Source organism: Festucalex cinctus, chromosome 18, assembly GCF_051991245.1.
Source record: "Festucalex cinctus isolate MCC-2025b chromosome 18, RoL_Fcin_1.0, whole genome shotgun sequence".
Classification (NCBI taxonomy): Eukaryota; Metazoa; Chordata; class Actinopteri; order Syngnathiformes; family Syngnathidae; genus Festucalex; species Festucalex cinctus.
In genome coordinates this window covers 5,290,414-5,308,044 of record NC_135428.1, presented here as the reverse complement: position 1 = coordinate 5,308,044, position 17,631 = coordinate 5,290,414, and positions in this window count along the sequence as shown.

The following is a 17,631-nucleotide window of genomic DNA, read 5'->3' as shown; positions in this document are numbered from 1 at the left end:
ATGTAGCCTATCAATACTTTTTATGTAATGTGAGATCACATGACAGTGTATATTAAATGTATTAAGTCTCAACCAGATCTGTGAGCATGGTTCAACTGCTTCTTGGGATCAGCAGGGGAGCAATCAGTGAACGACACTCTCAAGAACATTATTATTTTTTAAGTGCAAAGTACATTAAAAAAAAAAAAAAAAACATTCAAGGGCGGCACAAAACTGCTGACCAGCAAACCAACATTATGTATTGATATAGATTATGCATCTATCACCATCCATAATTGATAATGAATTATTGGCCATACATAACGTATTATAAAACCTGAAGGAAAAAAAAAACAACTATTAGCAGAAGCAGTAAAATACTTCATTCTTTTTGCTGGACACCACACGTTTGCCCGGCCACTTATTGCAGAATTCATCATGCTCAGTCATTACTGCCCTACAGGCCAATTATGCACCCACCAAATAACTTGATCATTTACACAGATAAATACCCAAAAAATAGCAGTATGAGGACATGTCAATTTTCTACTACAATTACCATTCAGTTTTATAAATATAAAAACAATTCTCATTGGAAGCTGAAACACTTCATATATATTATGAAACTATGGATATTTTTTTTCCCTGTTTGCTACTTCTACCAGCTGTCAAGTTTACAAGTTCAATAACCTTCAAGCTATTTTACAGTCTATAACGAATGAACAGTTTCTGAAAGTCCATAAGGTGGTCTATATATCTATAGATGTCATTGAATCTGTTTTCTTTTTTTCACTTTCACAATTCAACCTACTGTTGACATAGGTTAGAAACTCAGAGCCACAGATAAGTTGAATAGACACGCCGATGGAAAAGTTCAATATGTTCCATTGAACGCATTTGTTCAAGGTGATGGTTTTATCATTTTTCGACACCTCTGGAGTCCAATGTCACCCATCTGAGAATAAGGCGCTCCATCACTACATATAAGCAAGCAAATCCAAATATACACAGGAATGCCGAAAGACTGGTCCACGATAATTACCACTTTAAAAAGCGCATATAGATGTTACATAATATCAACTTGTAGTAGAATTTATTATTAAATAATTATAAAATAAAATTAAATAATTATAAAATAATTATATTATAATAAAATTAATAATAAAAAATTATTAGAATAATTATAATAAAATTATAAAATATAATTTATTTAGCATAGACTTTTTTTCTTTTTCTTTTTTTCTTGAAGGTAAGGTCAAATAATATATTTTGAATGAGAAGAAAATTGTCCAGTTGTGACTTTTACCTGCTGTGGCTCCTTGCGATATTTCTTCTTTGTAATTGCATTTATCATATTGCTACAAATTGCATCATCATTTTAGATTAGAATGCATACTTGAGAAAAAAAAAAATGGGAGCCAGCCATTACTCTATGATGACATCAGATATGTCGGCGCTGAAAGGCTTTGTTCAATTGTGGAACGCACGTAGCCGACGCTAACTCGGGGGGGGCAGCGGTCTCATCGTTTTCCCATGACTTGCGCCGTTGAGTCATTTGATCTTGTAAATGGTGCCCATTGTGTCTGTTCAGGATCCAAATCACCATGTTTATGAGTTATAAAAATGTAAAGAGCAAGGCCAAGGCGTCCATTTGACATGAGAAAAATGTCTCTGGGACACGACCTAACAAAATACTTGAATGAAGGTGATCTCATCTCAATTTACTCACAAATGTACCGACTTCCCCGCGACCCTTGTGAGGAATAAGCGGTCAAGAAAATGGATGGATGGATGTACTGACTTGGTGTGAGTTCGAGGCCACAATACTCGCAGGAAGCCATGACACCTTTTATGTCAGGAGGTGTCCAAACTTTTTCATTTGAGGGCCACATCCAGAAAATCCGAAGGACGCAAGGGCCACATAATGCTATGAAGACAAATTGTGTTTAGTCCTAAAAAATGTACAAATAGTTTATTTGTGCTTTTGCATATTTAGAAAAATGCTACGGTGTATATAAACCAATTTATTTGAAATATGGCAGTAGGGTTATTATAGTTTTGGAATTTTTCATTTTAGTTTTTATTTCGTTTTGAGTTTTATTTTGTTTCAAATTAGTTAGTTTTAATTAGTTTTCAGGGTGGTTCTGTTAGTTTTTTATTAGTTTTATTTTTATTTATTTATTTTTTCTATTTGTATTACTCATGCACAATATTTAAAAAACACCATGGGCGTGACGTCATTATTACGGTTTATATCAAAATAAATCTACTAAAAGTCACATTTTAAATCATCCCCAAAGGCTCATGCATTAATTTAATTACCAAAGACATATTACACGTACATTTTTGCTACAATTATAGTTTTATTTTCGTTAGTTTTGTAAACATAAAATGTAGTTTCAGTTAGTTTTCTTAGTTTTTGTTTTATTTCGTTAACGAAATTGTTTTTTTAATTTTAGTTTTTTCGTTCGTTTTAGTTAACTGAAATAACCATTAATAGCACCTGTGTTTTTCGACACCCTCCCTTCTTACTTTGACCATCTCCAAACATTTTTGTTTTTATTTTAATTGAACAGAGTCAAATGGCATTTTTAGCATATGTCGCGGGCCACTAAAAAATGGACGGCGGGCCGCAAATGGCCCCCGGGCCATAGTTTGGACACCCCTGTTTTATGTGAATGGCAGGAAGTGGATAAACAGGTTTATTGTAACTTCTGCCATCTCATGGAAGAGCATTTAATTGTTCTACTTTCTCTATATATAAACAAACTTGTACAATATTTGTCATGAATAAATAATAATTCTCTGATAAATAAAGTGAAATTGGATAATTTCCTGCAATACCCCTGAGGATTTCTCATGGCATGCTCGGGTACTGTGGCACCCAGTTTGAGAACAGCTGAATAGTTTTTTTTGTGTGTTTTTTTTTTCTTTTTCGTGCCAATTTATTGGGCTCACCTTTCAACAAAGAATGGAGCATATTAGCCACCCGACAGCAAAGCTGACCTTCATAATAATAATTGAATTTTGTTTGCGAGAGGTGTATGTTCAGATATAATTCACACGATTCAAAGGGCAGCAGTCATATTAGCAAAGCATCGAACATGATCTTAACCTACAATGCATCCGGAATGTATTCGCAGCGCTTCATTATTTCCACATTTGGTTATGTTGCAGCTGTATTCGAAAAATTCATAAAAAACAGTATTTATACACAGCACAACCGGGAGTGGTTGGAGCGATATTGCTCGACTTGCACATGGCGTTTGACACTGTAAATTGCAATATTCTCCTTTGCAAATTAACACATTTTGTATGAGCGTAAATAGCAATGTGTCCTCTCTCAAAAAATGCTCAATGGGAGTGCCACAAGGCTCCATTCTTGGGCTCTTTTTAGTTTATACATTGTGGCATCACGAGAGGACATGTAGTGGAAGGACGCTACATTCCCTTTCACGAACCAGTGCCTCGCACCAAAATGGACCATCTGGACACGACATCACCCAGGATGCATCACAACAAAACCAGGTGTGCTCACTTAGAACCCTTGATCCTGATTGGAATAAAAACAGAACAAAAAAAGCAGAGGAAGACTAAAGGGACTCGAACTCGGAAACCCACCCGACGTGGAGAAAAGTTGTTTATTTTGAGTAACAAGGACTCCGTTATTTCTTACCTTAAGACAATCTTGTCTCACAAGTCTTCATAAAATGTTTTCACCTTCATGGTTGGCTTGCACTGTGACATGCGCAGTGGGATTTAATATAGACAGGTGTGTGCATCTCCAAGTCATCATGTCCAACCACTGGCAGACTCCAATTAAGCTGGAGAAACATCTCAAGATTGATCAGTGGAAACACTTACACTCTTTTTTTTTTTTTTAACCTCAAAGCTTTCAACATAGAGCCGGGTGATAAATCATTTGGTATCGTGAGAGACACATGATCATTATCAATAGAAAATAGTCAGAAACACTCTGTTTTTGAGAAATGTCATGTGTAATGTCAGGGCAATTAGTGAGGCTGTTTTAGGAATGCAAAGGATACTAATCTGCAACTTGTCGAGATATGTATTTGTCTTAAGTGTGGCACAATCAATGTGTTAATTTTGAGTAAATTCAAAGTTCCTTTAATGCCACTTTTTTTTTTTTTTTTTTTTTTTTAACTTCTAAAGCCTTTACTGGGGGAATTCCAGACAAAATTTAGCAGTAATTAATTTAATAATTTGTGGAGACTGGGGTCAGGTTGTATTTTGCAATTTTAAAAATGTTACTTCATGTCAAAGATTAGCTAGCTCTGAATATGAAAAGAAAAATGCACTGAGCTGTCACCTTCTTACAAATGCAATTATGCCATCTAGTGGCAGAAAAATTACCTCCAACACAAATCAGTATCACACTCGGTTTTTTTTTTACAGCACAGTACATCTTTTTAATTTTTATTCAATTTTATGAATTATGAAATTACTGTATCAATGGCTAAAAGATGCAGCCATATTTCTTTTAGCTTAATATTTTTTTTTTACACTTTTACGTTAACAAGAGTATGAAAACAAAAAACATTTTATTGTACATTTACAACAGATATAACATTTGCGATTAATCGCATGACATCAATAGTTAACTCACGATTAATTACAATTAAAAAATAATAATAATCACCTGACACCCTTAATTTGTATAGTTGGAAAAACGTTAAATAACTGGCATAATTAGCCCTTAATTACTGTAAGACTCGTGTGTTACATATTGGAAAAGCAGATCGTCAGCCATAAAAAAAAAATGCTTATTGATTTTCTCCAGCGGCTTCACGTCAGAACACGCATACATTTGCAACTGAAAGCTTCCACTTGAGAGAAAGAAAAAGAGAGTGAGGGAGTGTCCGTTGTTGTGAGTGTACATCAAGTTGAAAGGCGCAAGATTCATTGAGCTGCAGGTCTTTGAACGTTGCTAAATGCAGAACTCGACTTTTTATCGCGGACACGTGCCTGGCAAGAAGCTACAAATCACTGTTGCAAGCTTATGGCGCTCTGGATTCCAATCGCTTTGATTAAAACTATGGGGGGGGAAAAAACACGCGATGGGTCAGAACTGTACAGAACGGTTACAATCGCGATGCTTATTTGAGAGCAATTCACAATTCACAATTATGTTGACGTCGCTATGATTTTGCATCAAACATAAAGACGCAGTGGCAGCCGATTGAGAGCCCCCGTCGACCTTGTTTTTTTTTTGTTTCATACTGAACAACAAATTGACTTGTTGAGGAAGATGAATACTTTTTCATCTAACCTACTCCTCAGGCTGTTGTGCTTGAACAAAGTTAAAAATAGCTATGGCTATTGATGAGCTGTCAAATGTTCAACATTTAGCAAATGGACACAAATTACACTGCTCAAGGCCAGGGGCAATGTCCCTTTTAGTGCAAAAAAAAAGGCACGGCATTGTTCGTGCAATAATGTAGTTAGATTACGCTCATTTAAATGGACTAAATTGATATTTGACATGCTAAGTGTAAAAAGATGAATGTGCCTGAACTATACAATAATGCATGCAACCCCTTGTAAGTGCGATGTGTCATTTTGCGTCTCCTGAATGCATTTCTTTAACAAGCATTTCTTTTCTGAAAAGGAGACAACACAAAGGTGGAGGATAAAAGCGAGCTAACACCTTCTCGTTGTTTGTGGTTACTGTGCCCAATCAAAATAAGTGCTTCGTATTGATTCGGCAGTATTTTTCAGCCCCTGCCTTTTGATTCCACCCATTAGCTCAATGAGGAAGTTGAACCCATTATCAGCGTACTCCATGCTGATAACCACCATTTATTTTGTCTTCATTGATAAAGCCTGCTGATACGCCAGATTGTTTGTCTGCGCTTGTCGCACAATTCATTAGGTACATCTACATGATCTAATATAAGGATTGTGTCTGAATATCGTCTTTACCAAGACAGTAGTGGTATGCATCTCTCCATTGTCATGTTTCGGTTTTGGTTTCGTTTTGGGTGTTGATGTTGTCTTTTTGTCCGGTTTTGTCTCCCCTAGTCTCGTCATAGTTAACCTCATCCACCTGTGTGTGTCTCCCCTCCACGTATGTGTTGCTAATTGGTGCACTCTGTGTCTTGTTAGTGTCTCGTTAGTGTTGTATTTAGTGAGTGGTGTTTGTTCACGCGTCGTGGGAGCATTGTCTTGTCTTGTCTTGTCTTGTTTTGTCTTGTCTTGTCTTGTCTTGTCTTGTCTTGTCTTGTCTTGTCTTGTCTTGTCTTGTCTTGTTTTGTTCAGTTGAGGTGTGCTAAACCGTGTTAGTAGTCTCAACGTCTGGTCAAGTTTCTCAACGTCTGGTCAAGTTTCTCTACGTCTGGTCAAGTTTCTACTTCATCCCAAAGGACTTTGGTTTGGAATTGGAGGGTCATAACAATCAAGATGCCCTCGAGCAAGGCATCCAAACAAGCTAACCTCCCCTCCACCGAACGCTCAGCTCAAGAATGCTTGCGTGTGTTTTGCTTCTCTTATTGCGCGAAGAAAAATGTAGACTACAGTCAAAATTTAATCGACCCTTGAGGGACTCAAACTTGTACAATGATTTAGTAGGATAGCGGGTATTCCTGATGTTTTATTTTGACAGCTCTCCGTATGGTGCGCTTGAGCTCAAACTACTGCAACCACAACAATGGCCACATTGGAATTACCGTATTTTCCGCACTATAAGGCGCACCTAAAAGCCTTCAATTTTTTTCAAAAGCTGACCATGCGCCTTATAATCAGGTGCGTCTTATATATGGATCAATCTTGAGCCGCAACAGGTCTCGCTGTCAAGACGCTATCGGTGACCCTGCACGATCGTTGACACGCATGCGCAGAAGATCCCGCCATCTTGGATCGCTAGCTAATACTAATATTTTACCTCAGAGAAAATAATAAAACAGCTGTTTATTCATTTTGGGAGTGAATGGAGTTGTCAGAAATGTGGTTTGTAATCTATTAATAAAGTTTGACTGACCTATCTGACTGTTTTGTTGACGTTCCCTTTAGCGCAGCACCATCTAATGGATACATAATGTAACCCCAGCCTCTACTGTAGCGCCTTATATATGAAAAAAAGTTTTAAAATATGTCATTCATTGAAGGTGCGCCTTATAATGCGGTGTGCCTTATTTCAGTCAAACGTGAGCATGATTCCATCTCCAATTTGACGTGTTGCATTTCTTGGGATGTTCTATTACGCGTCCTTAAAGTCTTGGCGAGTCAGTGCATATTCACATTATTGTAGTATGTACAAGTAGGGGGATCACAGACCTTCAAAATGTGACATTTTGACAGCTGCTACATGAGCAAGAATTACGAATGGCCTAATCCATTTTTAATATTGAGTATTAATCCAGTAAACGTTCAAAACTAAACCCAAAGAAGTGTGAGAAGTTGAAAATGAGTACTGTTTTTTTTTTTTTTTTTTTTAAGAAGTTGCATCATAGGCTTAACCAGTGGAAAAGCCTCAATACAGTATGTCATATCATGTAATATTGAAGCTCCAAGATTTGGAGCATCTGTCAAACCCCAGTAGCTCAGTGCAGTCACAATACAGAAGAAAAAAAAAAAGTTTGACGTATTTTTTGACATTGTGTAAATTTTACACACCCCATTGAACATTCTCATTCCGTGCAGGATTATTTCTCTGAGGTATTTGCATATTAATACATCCATCTGGGTATAAATTCAACTGCAATTGGCAGACTGGGAATATAATATGCTCATGTATTTCTAATGTGTACAGCATATGCCTTATTGTGTTTTTAAATTTCTATTAAGGAAAATATATTTGTCTAGGTAGAACAGCAAATAGACTAAACAGAATTCATGGCTAATTGACAATAGCATTGAGAGGGTGATATTATGACGTATCTGAATTGATATGCAAGCAACGCTTCAACTCGAATAAAATATCTATATAATTGCATATGTAAAACAGGCAATAAACAGTCACACAAGGCCACGGGCGCATCCCTATTGTTTGTTCCACGATCCATTTTCTTGCAGCGGGGGGGAAAAACTGCAGTGTGTTTTCTGAATGACAGAGTTATTGTTTGCCAGTAGCTCTCCACTGAACAGTCACCTCACAGCAGAGTAAAGAGGTGGGCAGAAGGGATTGCCTCCAATGCTGCCCACCCAGGCAATCAACTGTTGGAGGACTTGTGGGAGGTGGAATTAGTCCTTCTTCACTGACTCTGCCGACTGCAGTTTCTATAGCCAATACTTGTCCGCCGACTCAGCCAGCCTCCCAAGCTGAAATACATCTTTCAACTGACTGATTCCATTCAAATCGTTTTATGCGCCGCACATAAAGAAGGTGGTCAAAAGTATTAAAACGGTTCTTTGGCTTTTGGCTTTAAATCTGCCACAGCGGTTACAGTGTCGATCAAAGTGTTGAATTTCAGTGGTTGTGGGCATTTAATGGAGTAAGAGAAGCAATCGTTTACTAATGCTGCTGGTGCTCTGTGATCTTAAACTATGATAAAATTGTACTTTTAATTGTAATTTAATTTCATTTTTTTTATTTTATTGTAATTTTTTTTATTTAATTTTAAATGTTTTTTTTATTTTAAAAATTTTATTTTTTATTTTTTTAATTTAGTTTTATTTTAAACGAGACATGAAGCAATCCGGGTTTTTGGGGTGGATCGCCGAACAAAAGGTAAAAAAAAAAAAAATGCCACTCGAGCAGCAATTCAATGACTCAAATTTCTGGTTTGTTCGTACAAAACAAACCTCAAAGTTTCATGCTAAATTATTTGATTTATCTGTACTGCTCACTAGTCGACTTGTGGCTGTTGTGATGGTAAATCGTGTAATTTCTTCATTATTTTAACTCAAAAGAAAGTGGTCTGACGAATATGTGCAATATGAATTAACATGTATGGTGTTCCACAGGGTTCAGTTCTGGAGCTTCTGCTGTTTTCATTTTCTTAATTCAGAAAACTGTGGTGGTTGTTTTAAAGTGCTCTATAAATATAGATTTTTTTTTTTTTTTCAATTGAATGATACCAGTCAGTGTCCTTACTGCATGATTTCCAAAGCAAAGTTGAGCAACTCTAGTCCAGCTCAACTATATATATTCAAACTAACACTAATAGTGGCATTCACCGACATTATTTGGCCCAAATTAGTTTTTTTTTTTTTTTTTTTTTTTTTTTAGCCAAACGTTTTTACCTATTCCATACTGACCAACGGCAATTGTGAATATCAACTTGTTTGCTTTAGATCTATTGTTAATGGAATACTACAGTACATAAGGTTTTGGTGACATGCTGTTGGATCAACGCGCAACACGTTCCTAAAATTCTGCACTGTCATCATCACTTCTGTCATCTGTCAAAATGATAGGTTTTTTTTTTTGGTTTTTTTTTGTTTTTTAAGGTTTAAAACCAAAACACTGTCATTGTGCAGCATGTTCTAAACTGATTTATTCTGCAATTTGTTTGGCTTGCTGATCTGAAAACGGGTGAGTCATTTAGTTATTATTGGAGCCTTGGAAAAAACAAAAAAAACAAAAAAAACTTGGCATTCAGCCACCTAAATATGACCCATTCTGTTGGAAATTAATTTGCAAATTAAATTAGAAAGATTTGATTTATATGTTATAGACTTAACCTGAGGCATTGAGCAGTTATAAATTTAGTCAATAATCCATTTTGGCATGTTGTGACATTGAGGGATTCCAGCTAATTATAATTGGCAAGATAAAGCACTCCCAGAACCTCTCTGAGTGTGGGGGTAGAATTTAAAGAGGAAATAGATTCTCCAAAATAGCATTAATATATACAATTTTTAAAAAAAAATGCATGAGGCCACTGTACAATCAATTTAATCTGGTTATACAAAAGGTGAACTCAGTTTCAAAATGGCAGAATCGCAGAGAGCTCCTGAAATTGAAAGAGTATGTTGTTAAGAAATTCACGATGATGGATGCCCCCATCTCATTTTTCTGACAAACAGTTATATGTATGATTTAACTGCATGTATACACAGTATTATGCTCTGTACCATTTGGTGTTTTAAATCTCTCCATGGCAAACAGCAATGAATGTTATAATGAGAACTGTCATAATTTGACTTTTCATGAGTTTTGAATTATTAACTAGGGTGGATTATTGATTCCTATAATGTGAAGATTTTAAATGACCGTGTTCTGAAATAAGGGAAATGATAAATGGGCAAGGTCACAAAATAAATATGTATTATTTTAGCTTGCAGCAATAAGGCGGGAAAAAAAAAAAAAAAAAAGAAATATGTTAACAGCATTCCGCAATTAGCATTTTAGTCGCAAATACTTCACTAATTCAGGTTATCACTTTTATTTCATCTGAATGTGATGTTTGAATACACTATTCATGCGTCAAATTGATTATTGTGTTTGATTTTTCTCAAGAAGAAAGCAAATAAACGGATGTTTATTATGCTGCACAAAAACATCGCTTCCAGCGCCACACATGTGCTTAAGTATTTCCATTCTGGGTTAGGCAGTGTCAAGCATAATGAGCTTTCTGAATCGACATAATGTAAACAATGACATGTTATGCGGGATTTTCCCAATCACACGCGAGTGAGAGTAGTTGATCGGCTTATTTTAGACAAATAACGTTTTAAAAGGTGCTAATGACGAGGGATCCATTTAAGAATAAGACTGAGACCAGCCTAAGCATTCAATTCAGAGATTCTTGTTTTGTGTGTTGTTTTTATGTATGGTAAGCAAATTGTAATCATGAATAATAATGATATTTAATTTATTCATTTGCTCATTATTATGGGTCGCCGTTTCCTGAGTAAAAAGATGGAGAGTGAATATAGGTTGTCTATACACTATCAATGTTCCATCTTTAAAAAAAAAAGATTAGACATATGCTGACCTCTACAGGTGCATTTCTGCCTTGCATTCATGACAGGAAGCACATCCCAGTGTCTTTTTGAAATGGAAAGATAATATGAAACTCTGCAACGGAAATTCCATCCGCACATGTTTTCACTACAGCACATCTACGGTAAAGCAAATAATAACTTATGGGGTGCAGCTCACATCTAGTTGCTCCCTGGTCGGATGAGTGTCAAACTCATTCGAATGCAGGGGCCACTTTCACCCAAATTTGATCTCAAGTGGGAAGGACCAGTACGTCTGTGACCCGATAATTTATAAATAACAGATCAAAAATATTCGTTTATTTTTTTTTTTTTTTTTTTTTTTTTTTTTCATTCACTCCCAGCCATTTTCACATTTCGTAATCCCGTTCGCTCCCGGCTGTTTTACTAGATTTTGACTGATTTTGCAAGGCCCACAGAATATTGTATTCAATTGCTATAAAAACATGGAACCTATCAAAAGAAAGATTAAAGTCTCTTATTTCATCAGGAAAAAAAAAAGGGCACACAACCAAACAAAAATATCACAAAACGTATAAATACTGAAATAATGCTGACCTTGGTTCAATTAATTGACAAATCTAGTTACACTGACCGATGTACAGTATATAATTTAATAATAATTATTCTTACTATTGCTTGTGAGTCAGTCCCACTTCTGACACTTGGCGCCAATGCAAGTCCATTAAGCTGCATTCTAGCTAACGACCAGCAGGGAGAGACACTTTCACACTGCTACACTATGTAAATTGATGGCCAGCATGTGATACCTCAACAGAGCTCAAATAAATCTTCCTTCTATCTTCCAAAAAGTAAATAATATTTGTTTAGAGCAGATCTTTGCCACCAGTAAATTGACTGTTTTTTTTTTCATTGCTCCATAACAGAGGGAGTATTTACGTTCTATTGTATTCTCACAAACCAAACCTGTGGTTTATAAATGGACACGAGACTTTTAGTGAACAGGATATTGCCAACCACAGCAGAGCGAAGCGGAGCAAAAATGAAAGTACTTGGCTATGCTTGGTTAACAATTGGTTGATGATTATCAAATTTCTGTCCTAGGGGAGTGCTATTTTAATTGGGTGGAAATAATTATAGGTTTCGGTTTAGCGGGTGGAGAGGAGATGCTGAAGGAATTATAGATTTTGATCAAAATCGGACGTTATTAAGATGATCTAGTATATTAAAAACACATAAGCGCACATTGAAATGGTGAAAAAGAATTTAACGCGACAGCTCAACAATTCAAAACTAAAAATAAATAAATAATGTATTTAGAAATAAGTCTCTAAATCCACCGTCCTATACAGGGTTTTTAAGCTAATTTGCGATGGCACCTTGTTTCTATTCTCGAATTGGAAATAATTGTGATTGCATCAGCAGACTCTAAATGACAAACGTTTTATATTTGCAAGCTGTCTGCTAAGGATTGAGGGTTAAAACCGCAGCAAAACGACATTTTCATATGTGCCTCAATCTCAGATTGTACATCACCTTTCCACTGTAGCTACACTAGCAAAGACTATTCAAGGTGACTCAACAAAACATGTGACTATCTCCGTATTTCTTGCTAAATGCTGTTGTTCTTTTTGTTTTGGATTTGGAAAGCTGCGGCAAAATTACCGTTATTCTTCACTTTTACTTATTTTGCATGCGCTAGTTTAATCCTCATTGGACAGCATCTCCTTCAAAAATGTTTATTGTTTAAAATGCACAGTACATAATTGAAATTGTGCATACATACAGTAACTAGACTAAGTGCAATTTCTGGTGAAATTGCGTGGGAATGCTGAAAGCTGAATGCTAAGATTTGAATGCATGTGGAATGCTTACAAACAAAATTGAGAGAGCCATCCGTCCATTTTCTGAACCGCTTGCTCCTCACAAGGGTCGTGGGGGGTGCTGGAGCCTATCCCAGCTGGCTTCGGGCAGTAGGCGGGGTACACCCTGAACTGATTGCCAGCCAATCGCAGGTAAATTGAGAGCTAAAATATGAAATTGTGTTACTGGACAATGTACTTTACCAACTGCGCCACCGAGCAGTGTAAGACACCTGGTAATGATGATAAATTATACGTATGGAAGTGGGCGTGGAAAATGATACTACAATGTCTGTCCCATTGGAAATGAATGGGGAAAAGTTGATATTAAACGTTAAATTGTGCAAATACTGTAAGCAATGTGGAATCAGACAATATATAGCCCCCGGGAGGCGTGAATTTTTGAAGCGAGTTGAAATTTAAACAGTGTAAATTGTAAGTATTATGTGGGAGTAGTTACGCGGAAAAAAAGTAATGCTCCAGCATTCCCACAATAACATGATGAGGTGATTTTACTTGTACATGGTTTTCAGTCATAACGAAAAACCATCATTACATATGTGGGCTGCTACAAAAATGAGTTTGACACCCTGCCTTAGAGTTTCGTCATATCTTAGCTAACTCATTTGCATACATGACAGGGACGGATATATTAAATGCAAACAGCGCAAGTCCTTCCTGCACCACTCTGACCTCATTAATATATCCATCCATCCGTTTTCTAACACGCTTGTTCTCATTACGATCACCAGTGTGCTAACAGCCTCTTCTAGATGAATTTAGGTGAGACAGGCCAACACCCTGGACCGATCAGGGCACAACCAACCAAACACATTGAGTAACCAATAAGCAAGGCAGCTTTATTTATATTACCGTATATGTTTCTTTTTGCTTGATTGCTTTTTTTTACCCTCTTTTTTTCACAAGTGTCGGCTACTCATAATACATTTTCCCCATATTATTTGAGGAATGTTAGAAATGAACTTCTAAAAAGAATTAAAAACAATATATTCCTCATTATTTTATAAATGTTTGAAAAAAATCTAAACAAAAATTAAAATAAAGTAAATAATGACAATGAAAAATCACAGAATATATGCATATCTGTTTTTAGATAATCAGGAAAAATAGTTTCCCAATCAATATGGCTACTATGTTTACGTGGCGGCCATATTGAATGGGGCTCGGCCAGGCTTCTGCAGAGTATCTAGTTTTGTCTTTATTATTCAACTCAGTCAAATCACTACAACTAGGGATGGGCGAGTACCGATACCAGGTATCGGTATTGGGCCGATACCAGCCTTTTTCAAGTACTCGAGTACTCGTAACGCAGACGAGTACAAGCGACCGATGGCAGAGGGGGAAGACGTTAAGTGAGCCCTCCTTGCCTGTAAGTGGCGCTAGCTAGCAGTTTTTCACCAAAACTTTACCGGTTTGGAAATACTTCAAAATTGTGAATCTTAAACTAAAAGAGCATTTTTGTGTTTTATTTTGAGCATTAAGACTATTGAAGAATGACTGTGCGGGTTTTTTTTGTTGTTGTCAAAATTAAAGGAAATATATTTGTTTAAAATGATCTTTTAGTGATTTTTTTTATTTGTCAAAATGTACTACTGGTATCGGCAGTTGGTATCGGTATCGGTGAGTACTGAGGGTCTGAGTATCGGTATCGGTGTGGAAAAAAAAGTGGTATCGAACATCCCTAACTACAACATATTTCAAGAGGAGAACATGGAGCCCAAATTCTAAAAATTCCAGTAGTCGCCTTCGATTTAGGTAGTCTTTTTATTTTTATAGTATACTTTAATTTCATATTATGCACTTTTAATTCCAGTATATTCTGTCTTTAACATCACAACATACTGACATCATACATTATGTCTGAAAAATTGTAAACATTTAGCATAGGGCTAAATCAGAAAAAAAAAAAAAAAAAAAGGAACTCCCTTTTGTGCAGATGGGATCCTCAAGCAAGAGAGGAGAACTTGACAGGCTATAAAGCACTGAAGATCGCCTTAAACTGATACATTTGGCTGGTGTGCCGTATCGCCGAGACATCTGCTTGTCAGCGAGTTAATTGTTTAGCCCCTGCACATCTGCCAGTGACCTCAATTGTGCTGTAATCTCCAAGCAAAGAGCGACTATCATGTGTAAGTGCGTTTTGCATTATCTGCTCTTTATGCGCCGCGCTGCATACTACTACAATTTCAATTCAACTTAACAGGCAAAGCAAACCGGGCATGGATGCGCTGAAACGCTTGTTGAATAGCCAAGAAGATTAAAGGCACATTGTTTTATCTCCTTATAAGGAAATTGTTTTCATGGTAGAGACTGCAAATGCATAAAAACATGGCAGGCAAGAATGGTGAGCGAAGGAGATCGGAACACAAGGACAAACAAGAGAGACTAATAATGAGACAAGTCATGCACAAACTAAGTGGAGCAGCCTAACCAGGAATCAAATAAACATATTGAAGTATTAAAACTTGCAAAATTGAGTCCTTGTCAAAAAGGCAGCAAAGGAAAGTACTGTAAACTTGTTTTTTCAACTTCCACAGATTACATCACAACACCCGAGGGTGACAGTGAAAACAGGGACAAACTTGGAGGAACGTGAACCAGAGAGCGACAAAAAAAAATAAAAAATATTCCCCATCCGTCGCCTGATTGAAGAGAATTGTTGTCGGCAAGAATGATTTATGGCTAATGCATTCTGTCTGGTGCCTGCTTAAAAGCCATCAGCATCTGGCATTCAGAAATTCTCCTTTTAAACTGAAAAAAAAACCACAAAATCCCCAGTTTGTCTACAAGTAAAATGTATTTACTCATTTTTTTTGTATCATTAGCTAATTTTGCATTGTTACTCTGTTCGCAAAATTATGAAAGCTATGGGAAACTTGTTTTGACAGCATACATGTCAAGTTGAATTAGTACTTTAGACTTAGACTTAGACTTAGACTTGACTTTATTGATCCCTTTGGGATGGCTCCCTTCTGGGAAATTTAAATGTCCAGCAGCAATGAGAACAGATAATAAAATAAAAAATAATTCAATCAATCAATAAATAAGGTTATTACACCAGAGATTGAATTAATAATAATATAAGAAGAAGAAGAAGAAGAAGTATACAGCATCTGTGATGGAGTGACACCCTCTAGTGGCAAAATGATGCACGCTCAACCAGTTGGAGCTCACAAATTTTTTTTTAGTAAAACTTGATTTCTTCATTATTTATACGTCCCCATGCCCAAAAACAGGGCATGAGTAAGATGTGTTCTGCTTACCTGTGAAGTCAGGCTGTTTTGGGATATTGGTTGTGATACATTAAAATATTTAATAAAAAAAAAAAAAAAAAAAAAGTAATGATGATAATCATCATGACGTTGAATCGGTAAGACGACCGAATGAACAATTCAGAGCTCTAAAAAAAATAAAAAAAATAAATAAAAAAAAAAAATAATAATAATAATAATAATAATAATAATAATAATAATAAAATGAGAAATAAAAATTCAATCAATCAATCAATAAATAAGGTTATTACACCAAAGATTGAATTAATAATAATAATAATAATAAGAAGAAGAAGAAGAAAAATCAAATAAAAAATAAAAATTCAATCAATCAATAAATAAGGTTTTACACCGGAGATTGAATTAATAATAATAATATAATAATAACAATAAAATGAAAAATAAAAATTCAATCAATCAATAAATAAGGTTATTACACTAGAGATTGAATTAATAATAATAATAATAAGAAGAAGAAGAAGAAGAAGAAAAATAAAAATAAAATAAAAATTCAATCAATCAATAAATAAGGTTATTGCACCGGAGATTGAATTAAATAAATTAAAATACAGTAAAGTGCCATATTTATGAAGTGAAGTGCATGCTCCACCCTTTGACTTCAGTGTAATTTTGTGCACAAGCATCTGTACTTCGACAGTAATTTTGCAACTTCATCATTTGGGGCTCTGTTAAAATATGACTACAAATTCCACTTTAACTTCTGACCAATGTGTTTTCCCCTTCCCTACAAAGAATTCCTGCAATGTTTACTTCCTCAGTGCTCGAAAAAAAAAAAAAGGTTAAGAGTCGCTTGCCCCTGCTCACAATGCGCTGAGCATACAACAATTACTGGTCAAAGATGGGCTGGAGCAGCCTCCTGGCTCTGTGTGAATTCTTTTCAAATTCTTTTCAATTCTGTTTCAAAGACATGAATGAGAAGTTAAGTGATGATGAAGCTGCGGGGGATTGTATAAGCTTTAATAAGCTTAGCATTGTAATGTATGAGTTTTGTATGTATAGTCATACCACAGATCAAACAGAGAAGCCATTCAAAATAAAATTATTATTATTATTAGTATTATTATTTATTTATTTGTATTTTTATTTTTTATATATATTTATGGGGTTTACAATTTGTAATTTTTGGGGGGGCATTTTTTATCCCACCCAAAATGTGAATGTAAACTGTGAGACGACATCAATAAGCGGCATGCAATTTCAAATGGGCAAGTTCATAATAAAACAAAGCATGTTCTTCCAACCATCAGTTTCCCTTCATGGGAAGTAGGAAGGTCAGGATTGTTTACAATGCGCCTGCCGGCAGTGACAAATCACAACGTCATGTTTCACTGACATTGCCTCCAGTGCTTGTGGATTTGCAAATGATAAAAAAAAAAAAAAAGGAAAAGAGAAGAAAAATCGGTGTATTGTATATTCTCATTCTTGACCAGGAAATGAAAAGGAAATAAAAATTCAAGGTAAACTCATTATAGCGATCCTGCGGCTGCAGTTTCGTCAGAGAAGCAGGCAAGGTGAAAGACTCTGGAGGTTATAATAAACGTGCCCCTGAAGGTCCCACAATATGGCAGCTCCGATGATAGATTTACAGCATGAATTTTTTGACAACTTTC